The sequence below is a fragment of the Arachis hypogaea genome, chromosome 6, assembly GCF_003086295.3.
Source record: "Arachis hypogaea cultivar Tifrunner chromosome 6, arahy.Tifrunner.gnm2.J5K5, whole genome shotgun sequence".
Taxonomy (NCBI): Eukaryota; Viridiplantae; Streptophyta; class Magnoliopsida; order Fabales; family Fabaceae; genus Arachis; species Arachis hypogaea.
Genome location: NC_092041.1, coordinates 116,116,078 through 116,132,164, shown reverse-complemented (window position 1 = coordinate 116,132,164; position 16,087 = coordinate 116,116,078). Strand labels below are relative to the sequence as shown.

Here is a 16,087-nt window from a genome sequence, read left to right as displayed (position 1 = left end):
TTTATACAAACTACTTACGTATTTAATTTTCGCAATGAATGAGACCATGAATTTTTTTTTATATGTGAAACATATAGCAAGTGGAACTATTTTGAAGATATATGACATTAGAAATTATTTAATTATAATTATATTATTAATATGTATTAAAACATATTATGTAAGAGTAGATTCATGTGTAACTATAAAGTTTTATTCTTTTTAAAAGGAAAGTTAAACCAAACATATTATTTTGACTTCTTTTAACCAAGCCAATATGTCGTCATCTCTCCTACTAATTTGCCATGTGAGAGTGTTTGGCAACTCTTGAACAGGAATGGAGTCATGGAGCCATTTTTCTTTCATGTCGCTCTCTAAGATTAAATTATAGAAAAAATTCAAGTGTATCGAGAACACTGGTATTCTAGTTGTTTTAATTTCAATTAATATATATTATATATATTTTTTATAATTCAGCTCAACGGTTAAAACAACTGGAACACCGGTGTTTCCGGTACACTTGAAACCCTTCCTAAATTATATATATATATATAAAATAAAAAATTATTTATAAAATTTTAAATTTAAATAACCAGTTGAGAATCAAGAGAAAGTAGATCTGACCACAAAGTACAATTACATGGAATACATGTAAAAAAAATATTTTCTAGGATTTAACAAAGGCACCAAAGGCACTGTCATATTATTAAATAAAAAATTAATCATAACATAATAATAAAATTATAAGTAATAAAAAATTATAATTTAAAATAGTATTAAATAAAAAAATACTAAAAAAATTATAAAAAATATAGATTTTACTTTTGTAATTCTATTTTAGTTTGGTTTTATAAAATTTGTTATTATAATGTTTGTGTACGCTTCATTATTATAATTTTTTAAAATAGTACTAAAAACAAGAATAGGAAGCGTACTATAAAAAGACCTTGCAAAAAGTATTAAAAAAAATAAACAAAACTAACGTTGTTATGTATATACCTAAAAAAAGATAGGATAATACAAAAAAAAATCATTTTTACAAGCATAATATAAATGGTTAATTCTATTAGATAAAACAAATTAAATAAAAAATTAACCACAAATAATAATAATAATAAAAAAATTGTAGTATATTAAAAAAAGAATACAAAAAATATTAAAAAAATATTATATAAAAATATATTAAAAATATAAAAAATTAAACATACTTAAAAAATAGTATTATAATTTAATATTATGTCTTTGTTAATAATTATTTATCTAAATATAATTTTAACTACTATTATCTAAATAATATTCATTTTATCAAAATCAATTTATATAGAGTTAACAAATATAAATTATATTACTACAAACTTACTTTTATTTGAAATTAATTTTGTAAAACTAAATTTATTTAAATTTTAATTTAGCAAATGTCAATCCAAACCTACATCTAATTCGGTGATCTAGTAAAAAGAATAAAAAAAAAAAAAATATGAATGAACATTTTCAAGTTTAAAAGAAGTGTTAAGATAAACTTATTGAAAACATTTTAAGTGCACCAAGAGTACCAATATTTCAATTATTTTAAACGTTAATTTGAATTATAAAAAATATATATAATATAAAAAATATTTTAAGTGCACCGAGAGTACCGGTGCACCAGTTGTTTTAATAGTTGATTTCAATTAATATATATTATATATATTTTTTATAATTCAGGTCCACAGTTAAAACAACTGGTGCACCGGTACTCCCGGTGCACTTAAAATATTTCCTATAATATATATTAACTAAAATAAACTATTAACTATTGGTTGATTGACTCTTTTAAACCAAAAACAGCAGAAGAAGCATAGAGATGGATCTGATGGTAACACTCATTGTGGCAGCCAGTTATAAATACTACCTAACCAGATCACAGTCTCTTTGAGAACCAAGCAAAAAGTCCAAAAGCAAGGGGTAACTAAAAATTCACTGTTCCTAATATTTAGTTCACATATAACTCCAAACCTTCAAAACCAAATCACTCTCTCTCTCTCAAGATGGGAACCTCAATCTTAGACGCGCTGAATGTGCGCGTAGAAGGTTCCGGCGACAAGTACCTTGTCTTGGCCCACGGTTTCGGCACCGACCAATCCGCCTGGCAGCGCGTCCTCCCTTACTTCACCCGCCGCTACAGCGTCATCCTCTACGACCTCGTGTGCGCCGGCAGCGTCAATCCGGACTACTTCGATTACCGCCGTTACACCTCCCTTGACGCCTACGTCGATGACCTCATCGGAATCCTTGACGCTCTCCGCGTTACTCGCTGTGCCTATGTCGGTCACTCCATCTCCGCCATGATCGGAATGCTTGCTTCCATCCGCCGCCCCGAACTCTTCTCCAAGCTCATCCTCATCGGCGCCTCCCCTCGGTAACCCTCAATCAATCTCTCAATTATATTTTAGTATCCAGCTGGCAACTGCAAGTTATAAATTCTTTTTTCTTTAATTGATTATTAGTTTCCCTCTTTCAACAAATTCATTTCTCAAAATTACTTATTTAAAAAATTTAATCATTATCAGATAATGGTACATGGTGGTTATAATAATGTTTCTAGAAGTCATCATTGAAATGTTAATGTAATTAGTTAAACTTAAATTCTTACATTATGAATTTATGCTGGGTAATTTTAATGCCATTGTACAACATTATTATGAATAGAAATAAGTTTAAGTTTTGAAAAAATAAGTTTTTGACATTTATAATCTAATAATCTGGAATGAGAGATATAATTATTGAGATGTTGTCGAACGGATTTTGATTTTCTGATAATCTATTTGACTGAATTTTATTTTATTTTATATTTTGCGAAGGTTCTTGAACGACAAGGATTACCATGGAGGATTTGAGCAAGGTGAAATTGAGCAGGTGTTTTCGGCAATGGAGGCCAACTACGAGGCGTGGGTGTGTGGTTTCGCGCCGCTGGCAGTGGGGGCGGATGTGCCGGAGGCAGTTAGGGAATTTTCTAGAACACTCTTCAACATGAGGCCGGACATAACGCTTTTCGTATCGAGGACGGTGTTCAACAGCGACCTTCGGGGTATCCTAGGTTTGGTGAAGGTCCCCTGTTGCATCATGCAGACGGCGAGGGACCACTCTCGGTTCCGGCGACGGTGGCCACGTACATGGAGGAGCACCTTGGTGGACCTAGCATGGTGGTTTGGCTCGACACCGAGGGGCACCTCCCTCACCTCAGTGCTCCTTCCTACCTTGCTTGACAGCTGGATATAGCTCTCAATTCTCCTTAGCGGCGGCGCGTGAAGTACAAGTACGCGCGTGAAGGTTGTTGGTTTAGTTTTGATTTAACAGTGTAGAGTGAGGAAAACGCTGATGTGGTAGTTAAAAGACGTAGGTACTAGCTAGGCAGAAAAAGAAGAAAAGACAAGAGGTTTGGGTGTGGACACGTGGCAAATAACGTATGGATCTTTGTTTGGGAGGGTCTTATTGTGGGGATTAATTAAGGGTGAAAATTACGTGTAGTTCTGTTAATATACCGTTTATAGTAGAAAATATAGTGGACTAAAAATATTATTTGACAATTTTTAATTACATGAAGATAATAAATTTAGACCATAATTGATTTTTTTGTTCTTGTGACTTTTAGTTGAAAGGATAAGAATCTAATATATGCACGTGATTGGCATGTGATGCACAGTCTCCTTTTTTTTTAGTAAAAGATTAGGATAATTTATATCAATAAATTTAGTAGAAATTAATTTCATGTAAACTGGAGAAACATTGGATCATTTTTATATCCGAGTTAAATCTCTTGATAAATCTAATCATTACTTGTATAAGATATAGATATTGAATCGAATAAGTTTAATTTAATTTACTACAGTAACAAAATATATAAAAAAAATAAAAAATAATATAAACATTTTTTTTTTAAATATATTCATTCTCTTTTTACAATAAAATATTCTTTTTTTCATAATCAAATTATGCATAATAAACGTTTGAACTCTTTTTTATTTTTTTTAAATTGCGCTTACCTGATTCGATTTGGATAAATCTATTTAAGACAAATGCGTAATCAACTTTTATTCATATTTGTATAAAATTAATCTTCAATTAATTTATTAATATAAATTACCCAAAAAATTATATATTAATACATTAATGTTTTTTTCTTTTTCGTTAAGTCAGTTATTATATCTTATTTTTTATATAAGTTTAATACATATTTTATATTTTAATATGTTTTATTTAAATAATATATATGAATATAGTTTTTTTTTTAACTTCCTCAATATTTGTGTTTGGTTCACTATGCTCCAGGGTCATGGGATTGTCTTTGTTGATGAATTTGTCTTAATTTTGTAAGAATATTGCTTAGCATAGGAAATGGATAATTTTGATCTATAAAAATTGAATTCAATTAAAAAAATAATAGTGAAATGATATTCAATTTTGCATTTGTAAATGAATTGATTTGAGATCACGTACGTTAACAATAAAATAATATGAATTAAGTCTTATATTTCATCTAAACAAATTATAAGAAGTGAGTTACTTTCATATGACATTTTATATTTGAACTCTCAGTTAAATTATTAGTATTTCTATCCCATAATAAAAAAATAAATTATATAATTTCAATACATGAATAATGAAGCCAAAATAAAAAACGAGTTAATTTAATGATAATAAGATTAATTTTAGACAAATTCTATTTATGATGTCAAAAGTTTAAATCTTGAAAAACTACTTTTAAATTTTTGTGCTTATCCTTAGTACAATTAAATTTGTCAACCCCTACTTGAATATCTATTTAAATTCTTAAATTTTATTGCTGGCTAGTTAGATGAAGGAAAATGCATCATTTTATGAGAAATTATAAATAATTAATTTTTAATTGATTAATATTAATTAATTTTAGAGTTCAAAATTTATAAATTAAAATGTAAAATTAAAAACTTATGATTTAAAATTTAAAATTTAATATAAATAAAATAACTTTCAAGAAGTTGACTAATATTAATTGAAAAGATTGGTTCTCTAACATTATTCTTATTGTATACTTTCCATAAGTCATACTAATAAAATTCCGTTATAAAACGCACAGGTTTTTATTCATTACATCTCAAATTGAAAATCTACAATTAAAAGAAAATATGATGAGCTTGAAAGGGCGAGGCAAGAAAAAGAATAGAAAGAGAAGTGGGTTTTAGTTCAATTATTTGATGGGACTGATGTACGGAATTTCCAAATGGCTTATCCACTTGGGCATCACTCATTTTGTTGCTCGGCTATTGCCACAAATAAGTATTTTGTTCTTCAATTTCTCCTCAATAGGATCTTGTAATATCATTGGCCCACATAATTATTCGTGGGCCTGGTCCACTTTTATGTCTTCAATTTTTAATTCTCACCAACATTTTTTTTTCAAGTAGAGCATTACAAAGGAATATGACTCCATTAATTGGTTCATTTGTTGGCTTCAATAAGTGTCCGGTTGGAATTTCGGTTTGTACATACAATAATTTATTATTTAGTGATAAATCGTAACAATTAATTATTAATCTGTCGAGTTAGAAAATATCGACATATTATGGACAAAAAAAAGAGTTAATTAATTAAGTTTTTATTAACCAAGTTGAGTTGGTCTAATGGTTAGCTGATTAGTCCGCTTAAATAAACATCGTCATCGAGAGTTTAAATTCTGCCTTGTGTATACAGTAATCAATTGGTCAATGGCATACCCTTAAACGAAGTTCCGATTCGCAACGGATTAGTATTTAGCTTGCCGTATTGAAGGATACGGTTAAAAAAAAAAAAAAGATTTCTATTTTCTAATAAGACTAAAATACCAAAATTTTAAATGATCTTTTATCGGTACAACTTAATTTTAAATTTTTTATAGTCAATTTTAACAACATTTAATTTTTTTATGGTTAATTTTAGTATTTTAATCTTTCTAATAATAATTAAGATATTTTTTTTATCAGATTTTATCCAGGTTGAGTTCTTGATAATCAGATTAGAATGCTAATGGTTCAATTAGCACAAAAAGAAAAGCAATTTAAAACCTAAAATATATATGAAATTAGTTCACCCTTGGTGTTAAAAAGTTGTGGAACATTAATTTAATATTTTATGTTGATTCAAATTTATTTTAAGCTAGTTTAGAAGATGAATATAAGAGCAGAATACTTTGAAATGAATTTTAGTTTTTTATATATAAAACAGCAAGTGTCGTCATAAATTCAATAAAATCAAATGTCAATATTTTTATAGCAAAATAGTTCCATAGAAGTTTCAATCACCAAATTTATGTTTCATAACTCTTTTGAAGACTTGTGTGGGACTTTTTAGAAAGTGGGAAAATGAGTGCAATTTGACTGAAAAGTTGTTAAGTTCACTGCATTATAATAATCCTTTTCTAAATATCCAAATCTATTCAATGTCACTATTCATTTGGGTTCAGCATCTTTTTTGTGGAATTATTTTTTTTTTAAGGATACATATTAAAGTTATTACTTAAATTTTTTTAAAAATATGTAAAATTTTAATTCCTAATGTATTTATTAAAATAAATTTTTTTTAAATCAGTGGGGTTGTAGTCCTAAACCAAATGATACTCTTAAATATTAAAATTCAGATGCCACAATTTGAAACTATGAAAAAGGACAATGTTTTTGACTTGTTATCTAATTTTTAATTGATTAATTTATATTTGACCTAATATCAACAACTCATTAAGTGTTGAAAATTGTTATTTGTTAGCGGGTTCCAATGGGAGTAAATATTAAACTACGAACTTGTCAACTTTCTTTAAAATCATTAATTTATCAGTTTATAAGAATCAACCTTTTTCTTGTTGGAGAAATTATAGTAGTTCTTGTTGTTCTATATTTGTCCATTAACTTTTGCCATTAATTAAAAAATGTGTTTTAGTTATAAAAGATTAATCAGACGACCAATGACTTCATAAAGAAATTAAAAAAGAAATAACCTGTTTGAAGTAATGGAGCATGGTGGATATATAAACATACATAATTTATAAAGACCGTACCTCTTATTGCAATTTGACAGAATCATGTTCTCTTTTATCTTCAAATTATGATAACCGAAATTCCATAAGCTATTTTATTTCAATAAAAGTAGTTTTTAGTTATTAGATATAATTTAAACTCCTTTTTAGGTGGGTATCGAATGCTTGCCCTAGCTACTTAAGAATCGGATATTTTATATATATTGATCTTTGAATAAATTCTAGCTCTCGGTTTTTTTTTTTTATGAAACATTTAGTAATTAAGTAATAGTATTTATTTTTTTTTGTTGCTTACGGTATTTCTCAACCCGACAGGTCAAGGACTAATCCGTCGCGGATCTGAGCTCCATTTAAGGGTCTGCCATTCGCCAATGGGTTACTGCATGCACAAGGCGAGATTCGAACCTCCGACACTTACTTAAACGGACGAGTGAGCTGACCACTCGACCAACCCAAGTATTCTTTATTTTTGTTTTTTCCAAACCAAAATTTTTGTGGGCTGGCCCATGATTCGAGCTAGGGATCGGTTCAATAGTAGTCTAAAAATAATTAGGTAAAAACATTGGCTTGGGAAAAAAAAAATATAACACTATGATTTTGGGTTGTTATTGGATACACGCAAAAAAAAAAAGGCTTCGAACTCGGTTAATGATTCCTTGTGCTTTGTTTTTTATTTTTGAGCGGAAAAAAATTATTTTATTTGTGTTTTAGTGACAAATTCTTGTTTAATTATTTCTCAGCGTTTATTCATCCAAATCTGATAAAGATGTTTTGACCTTTGCAGACTAAGATTAATATCAAAGCAAACACATACATATCATTCAAATAAATAATCAAAGTTCTATTTTTTTTTATTTTTTTTTTTTTTAAATAAGAGCAGCCATATATATATATAGATTGTATAATTTATTAGAAGAATTCTAAGTGTACCAGATATATCGGATTTTAATAATTTTAATGATTGATTTTAATTATAAAAAATATATATAATATATATTAATTAAAATCAACCATTAAAATTATTGGAATATTGGTGTTTGGGTATATTTAAAAAATTTCCTAACTTATTATATACATTATTATTTCAACCACTTACCGCTTTAGCAAAAGGTTAATCGATTTGATAATGAATGAAAAAAGAAAAAGTAAAAGTGAGATAAGTCAATATATTTATGTGGAGTTTTTAATCACTACATTATTTGATGTGTATTTAGATAGTATCTACTTTAATTTTTTGAAGGCGATTGAGAAGCTAAATGGCATTTTCAAATTTCCATTTTCTGCTAGAGAGTAAACACGGTATTTGATTTGATCCATTCTTCTTTCTTTGACAAAGTTCAAAAGCTTAGGGTTACATAAACTATGTTGCACTGTTATTAGGAAAGTCAAGACAAGTCTATGTAGGTTTTCAAATTTGAATACAAACATGACAGATCCGTGTAAATTAAAATATTCTCCCGATGTTATCAAATAGGTGTATGATTTCACTTTTCTTGTGATTTAAAAAAATCGAAAATATTAAGGTTATAAGAAAATAAAAGCAATTTTATAAAATTACACTTAATATAAGTTTAATTATCTTTCTTCTCATTGGCTACTACTGTATTCTCACTACAAAAAAAACTTGGTAATTACGGCGGTTTGAACCATTATTATTATCTTGAACGGCCGCTAAAAAAAATCGCCATAATTTGAAGCGCCATTTGGTTATTACGGCGGTTTTCGAAAAACTGCCACAATTACTTAATTAAAATTGTGGTTTTTGAGTTAGGTTAAAACGGCAATTCAAATCGCCGTTATTTTTAGATAAAACGGCGCTTTTTAATTGGTTAAAACGGCAGTTTCAAACCGTCATTATTTTCAAATAAAACGGCTTTTTTTATTGGTTGGTTAAAATGTGGTTTCATGTTGTTTAAAACGGCCTTATTTATTGTTTAAAAATGGTAGTTTAAAACCTCCCTTTTTTATCGGACAAAAGTGACATTTTTTATCGTTTAAAAAGACTTTTACTATATTAAACAAACAATTTTTTGTTTAAAATTCCACAATAACAAAAAATCATAACCCATAAACAAAATATTAGGTAACTCATAAATAAAATATTAAACATAATATATAATATTTTAGTATTGAAAATCAATCTTCACAATTTACATAGTAGTATGATTCAATTTACATGGCAATTTTAACAAAAATAATGAACAAGGAAAGAAGGAAAAAGGAGTACGAAGCACCCTGACTTTTAGATAGATGTGAAAATAGATTCTTTCCAAGCGTTTGAATAATAACTTCCAAGAGTTTAATATCATTATCACGCCTTGCAATTTTTTCTTGCATTGCACGTAACTCTTTTATGTGCAGTTCAAACACTTCTGCAATAAAAATCAAATGTTACCTTTGCTCATAAGAGACAAGCAAAGTTGCATTCAATTTCTGACGCGAATCCTAAAATCTACCCCTTCTCTCCAACCAAAACAGGATTTGAAACTAGGAACCAGGTTGAAGTTTTCAGGTACAATGGCATCAACACAATTTCAAAAATTCAAGGCATGACTATAACTGAATGTGGACTTAATTACTCTCTAATGAAAATTAACAACTTAATATATTCTTCAACCAAAATCAACATGCATAGCTCATTCATATTGAAGGACAATAGAAAAAAAACGAGTTACTCCAGATTAAAACAGGCATTTGCATATTATGATTATAGTTTAAGTTTTAATGATTCATGGTGAATATACTTGTGGTGTTTTCAAGTTCTTTGATGACCTCTTGCGCATGCAATTCAGAAGCTCTCTGTGCCACTTCAGGCTGTCGCTTCTCAGAGCGAGCGCGCGGACAGTTACGGTGACTGCGACATCAAACTCTCGTTTTATTATTGTTGACGAAAACGGCCTTTTTCAAAAGAAGCTTCTAAAAAGACTCCGAATTGGATGTCATTTCCATCACATTAATCCCAAAATAAAATAAAAAATTATCCATAATGTTGATATACCGATCTAGAGCACCAAAAAATTGAGGAAAAGAAAGACCAAAGTTCTGCAAATTATTGAAAATTATATGAAGATAAATGTTATTATACAAAAAAAAAAGAAGTTTTTTTTGTCTTCAGCAAATTTTTTACCTGCTTTTTTTTTTTTTTTCATGTAGTGAATTCACCTTTCAATTTTAGTCAGAATACTACCTAGTCTGCAAAAAAATGTTCACATAATATAAATAAATAAAGAATTTTCATAACTTTCATAGTTGCACAAAGAATAACGACTACCATAATAGTTATTACTGTCAAATTCTAATAAAAAAGGTTTAAAACTTTGTAACCAATTCCTAAAGCAATTTATTGTTGTAAGGTTTTTTGTTAAATCTATTAAATTCTAAAAAAAGTTCAGAACTTTTTGTAACATTAAATTAGGCTGTTTCAAGGACTTAAAAACACAATTTTATTCGATATATGGATTTGATTAAAATTTTTTAATTATAGAGACCTAAATGAAAATTGAATAAAACTATAACAAATTGTCCATTGTGGTATAATTAAAAAAAAAAAAAACAAAAATAATAAATAAATAAATAAATTAAAAAACAACGAACATTCCTTGAGCTTTGAAATTAAGTAGGCTAAATTTGAAGGGATATAGGTTTTAAAGGTTCCATTCAATTAACTTTAATAATATAATGCCTAATTCTATTGACTTTTAATAAATATTTTAAATTTGGCTCTCATAGAAAGTAGAAATTAATAAGAAAAGTTCTTGTATGTTACTTCATAATATAAATTGACCACTATATAATTGATTAATTAGAAGAAAAATAAGTAAATATTAAAAATCATATCTGTTCATTCACATAAAAGATAACGAAATTTTTAATAAAATATAGATGACATAACTCACAATTTTATTATTTTGAAACCACACAATTCTTCAGTTAAAAATTTTGTCAAATTCTAACACAATTTTTTTTTTTAAATTCATTCACCGCTGGTAATCCGATAAAGAAGAACTATTGTCAGAAATACTACTGTAAGAAGAAAAATAAGAGTAGTACGAAGACTTTTAAAATATATATATATATATATATATATAGTATGAGCAAAAAATGAAAAAAAAAAGTAAATATCCCATCCGATCCCTAACAATTATTTCGAAAGGACAATGAGGCCCAAAAAAAAAATTCAATCCCGCTCCTGATGTTTTTTTTGGGATTAATTAGTCCCTGTACCAAAAAAAATAACATTGATTTTTTTTGGCACAAGGGCCTCATTGTCCTTTCGAGGTAATTGTCAATGGCCAGATTGGAGTTTTTTTTGTCAAGGCTCTCGTTGTTTTTCGAAGTAATTGTCAGGGGTTATTTTGGATTTTTCTCAAAAGAGAATAGTGATTGTAGTTAGCTTTTTTACTATATAGAATTTTGTGAGAGAAGTTTAAAACAATCCTCCACATATATTATAAATAAAATTGCTACAAGATTAATTTTTATTAGTATTTGATAGTCTTTTTAACAAATTAAAGTTTGCATTGTCTCAAAATTACAATATGATGAACTGTATTGTCCATTTTGTCTTGTTAAGAATCACATTTTCCTTTTTGTGAATGAATAAGAATCTAATTGTATGTTCACTCGAAAAAAACCCTTCAAAAGTTGCATCTGAAGTTAAATATGAAAAGACAAATTTTGCACTTAGAAGACGATCCCTTCTACTGTCAAATCGTGTGTGAAATGAAGTTAAAGAATCATCCAAAATTTAAGTTCTTTGGAAGCACTCAAGTGGCTTTATAGTTCACACATACACTATACCAACATATATATATTTATCTTATAAAAAAAAAACATAATGATGTTAAAAAAAAAAACAGAACTTGTCTTATTTAATATTTATTAATTATTATAATATTAATAAATAATAAATAAAATAAATTTTGATTATTTTTAATTAATTTATTTTAATTATCAAACATTTTTGTATAATTATATACGCACATTTTTCCTTTTTCTCTGAAGTTCCACGTTTTACACAAGGTGCAAATCTACATGGATCACATGTCAAAAATTAAAGACCAATTTTTCGTCACCTTTGCTCTAACTTAGAAATCAATTCATTCATAATAATAACAGGGAACAGTAATTGTTGGATTATATTAATTTATGTGCTAGTGAGTCCGCAATAAATTTCCCATTATGAAATGGTGTTTACAGACAGTAATTATTACATGTTTAAGTGACATTTTTTCCCACCTTAATTACACATGTCAAATATGTATCAATTTGGATTCTAAGTGATAATCAAGTGGTCAATTTTGGTGGCTGAGATCTTAGTTTGCTGCCCATAATTTTGGCATGGTTGTAGTTATTAGTTAAGTCTCACAAAAGGAAAATATTTTAATATAGATGGTTAAAATGTCTTTTTTAAAGATATTTGTTATTAATTAAAATTTAATAGATATAATTGATTAAATTATATTATTTTTATCAAAATTAGATCAGACAAATTGATTTGATCAAAAAATCAATAAATCAAACCTTGAACCAATTTAAATTAATATTCTTTTTTATAGAAAATGACTACAATAATTTTATTATAGAAAATGACTAAAATGTTTTTATTATATATTTTTTTAATTTTAAAAATCCTAAATTATAACCTTATAACGACATAAAAAAAAAGGGTTAGAATTTAGGAGATATATATATATATATATATATATATATCATTTTTTATAATAGAAATATTGTAATTTTTTTATAAAAAATATTAATTTAGATCAATTTAAGGTATAGTTTATTGATTTTTTTGTTAAATTAATTTATCTGATTTAACTTTGATAAAAATAATATAGTTTAATTAATTATAGGTATTAAATTTTAATTATTTAAAAATATTTAAAAAAAAAACGTTTTAAGAGTCTTTATCTAAGTGAGTCTCCTCACAAAAAAGATAAAAATTATGTGTGAAGATCAATATATGATAGCGTGTGTTTACAACAACACATATACACACTTACATGATAATAATGATTATAATCACATTATATTATTAATTATGTTACGTATATTACGTAGATACTAAAAATAATCATTAAATTAATTATTTATATAAAATATATATTAAAATATAAAATAATAAATATTTAAATATATAATTAAATCAATACACTATTATACATAAGTTTTTAAATGTATTTAACTTTAACTTTCTAATTCCGAGTTCGTATATGTATTCAAATCATTATTATTATAAATATCATTTTTATTTTAAAATTCTCATATAATAAAATAATAAATATATTTTTTCAGCAATATTTTATTATAAAGATGTGATTTTTCTACTTTTTGGGCTCCGGCTAACAAATAGTCAACGCATGTGGTTCATGAATACAAACACTGCTGCAAATGGCTTAAACATTTATCATTAGTTGATGCGACCAAACAACTAACTTTCTATTTAATTCTCTTTCATGAGTATCTTAGCTTATTGAAAAAATTAAGTGAATGAAGCAGAAATAATAATGTAAAGCTATTTTTTGATTAAGCTAATAAGTGTGGACTTTTTGTTGCTATGTCACTATTTGTATAATATATAGGAATATTATTTATTTATGTAGTAATAGGAATAATTCTCCTGATGACATTTGATAAATTAATTAATGCAACTATTGACAATTTTTTATTTTATTTTCTTATAATATATGGGAATTTTATAATTTCCATTTTAATATTACAAAAGGTGTGTGATGTTCTCATTCTGATTTTCCTTTGTGATCACCCTTTAATTTTATTTAATATTGTACTTTGATGGCGTCTCAATACCATTTCAATATGTAAATAAGTGAGATAGTTTAGTTTGTGAGATATTTCTATAGATATGTATGATGGAATGTGAGTTTATTGCATCGTAAGAAACTAATTTAAATTAGTCGAGTGATTAAATTATTCGTCTGCTTAAATAAGTATTAAGGAGTTTAAATTCTACCATCTTGTATACACAATAATTCATTGACTAACGACAAACTTTTAAATAGAATTTAGATTCGTGAAAAAATATCTTTAATTTGCTAGACTGAGGGATTGTCGTAAAAAAAATTTTACATTCTAAAAATTTGACCTAATTTTTTATATTTTTTTAGTATTAATTTATCTATTATATTAAAAAATTGGTATAGTACACTTAAGATTTAACATATATATTCAAATAAAAATTGTATTAGAAAACATATGAATTGAGTTGCTATAACTTAACTTCAAAAGTTAAGTTGTAATAGAAGAGTTTTGTCTTAACTCTTAGCTTATCACACTTCTTCGCATTCAATTCAATTTAATAATGATATAGGTTCACATTCGAATACGAGGAAGGTTCATATAAAGATATTACATAGATGGATGAACAAGTATGGTCTCTATGAAAATAAGTGACCACAATATCTTATCAAAATCTTATCTCGAATAAGCGATTATTGAAAATGGATAACTAACGAGAGTAACTTTCTTATCCAACTTTTACGATCATGAATCAATCTTATTCCTTATTGTCCATGAGGAAAATATAAAACAATTCCTTTTCTATTCTTTTTAATTTTCAAGTGAATATATTTTGTTCTTTTGTGGCTAGCTTATAGGAAATTGTAATTAAATTACCAGCAATTCTAAATTATTGCAACATATATACATAGGTGTGTTATAGGGTTGTCATATTTTACGACAACTATCGTAATTATATTGCACTCACAAAAAAAAAATTACATGTACAGTTTTATTGTAGACATAATATATAATAAAATTTAATAATATTATTTAATTTATATAGTCAATTCTATTTAATGAAATAAAGTTTTATTATTATTGTTGATGATCCATGTTAAGTGACATTTGGCAAGAGTTAATAGATTACTGTAACCTTAATTATTATGAAAACTTTTGTACACAAAAAAACTAATTCAAAAAAAATATATTAGAAGATTAGTATAATTTATTATTTTTTATTAACAGTTAGTAAATATTATTTAAAAAATGTTTGTCTGTTATGATGTTCGACGGCTCGGGTTGGTTTGTTGGTGGAGCAGAAATTTGAAAAGATTGGGGCCTGAGCGCGAGTTATAGTGTCGGGAGAGGATGCTTGCTCGGATCTATGGAGGGACAATGTGGTGTGACCACCTGCAAGGACTTCGATGTTTAAGTTAGTATCCATACAAAATGCGGCGTTTAGGATTAAAATAGGTGACGTACCTGCGGGGAAGGGATAGGTCCCTCTCCTCTTATATATAGTCCGTACTCGGATAGGCCCTTACAGCTAGACTCACCTTTTTAAAAGTTTCTACTAGCTGTCTAAATTCTAAGTGGATGAGGAGATGAAGGCGGGTCACCTCTTAGTTCGGGTCGAACGACCCGTCGGATCGGCCGCTCATGTCCGGACTTATGAGCTAGAACAAAAATATAGGCTAAAAATATATCGTTAGATTACTAAACTAAAAAAATTAGACTAATAATTAAAGATGTTAGCAAAAAAAATAATAAATTTTTTTTTGGTGACTAAAAAAAATAAATAAATAAATAAATTATGTTATGTGTGGAGTTTTTCTCATTCAAAAATTAATGAAAAAAAATGTCATGACTACCCAAAGAACCTGATCCTCTTCTTACTCTTTATATCCTATCTTCTTCTACTTCTCCTGAAGAAACCATCTTTGGTAACCTCTTAGGCCCTAAATCAAGTTAAACAAGGAGTAAACTAGTTTTCACTTTAGAGTTTAGATTCTATTAACAAGAGAACAATACACACTTTTCGGAACAAATATTACATAAATTCAATGGTTCCACTCCACCAGTTTCAAAGTACAATAATGCAGTCATTACCTTTGGCTTGGTTAGAGTCAAAGTCATAGCTTGAACCATAACACTGAATATTACTTCCATGATTGTTCAAGGAAGGGTGTCCGTCAGTTATTTTCTTTAACTGATTAATATAAAACTATAAGATGTGAAATAATTATATATTTTACTCCGAGTTAAACTCTAAATTATTTACCATGCTCATATTAAATTTTCATTTATCAATATTTCGTTATTCTAAAGCTATTTTAGCAAAAA

At 27.1% G+C, this 16,087-nt stretch overlaps 1 pseudogene; it reads left to right on the top strand.

The window, feature by feature from the left end:
* The first annotated feature begins 1,761 nt into the window (after positions 1-1,761).
* On the top strand, positions 1,762-3,582 carry LOC112756068 (strigolactone esterase RMS3-like; annotated as a pseudogene).
* The last annotated feature ends 12,505 nt before the right edge of the window (positions 3,583-16,087 follow it).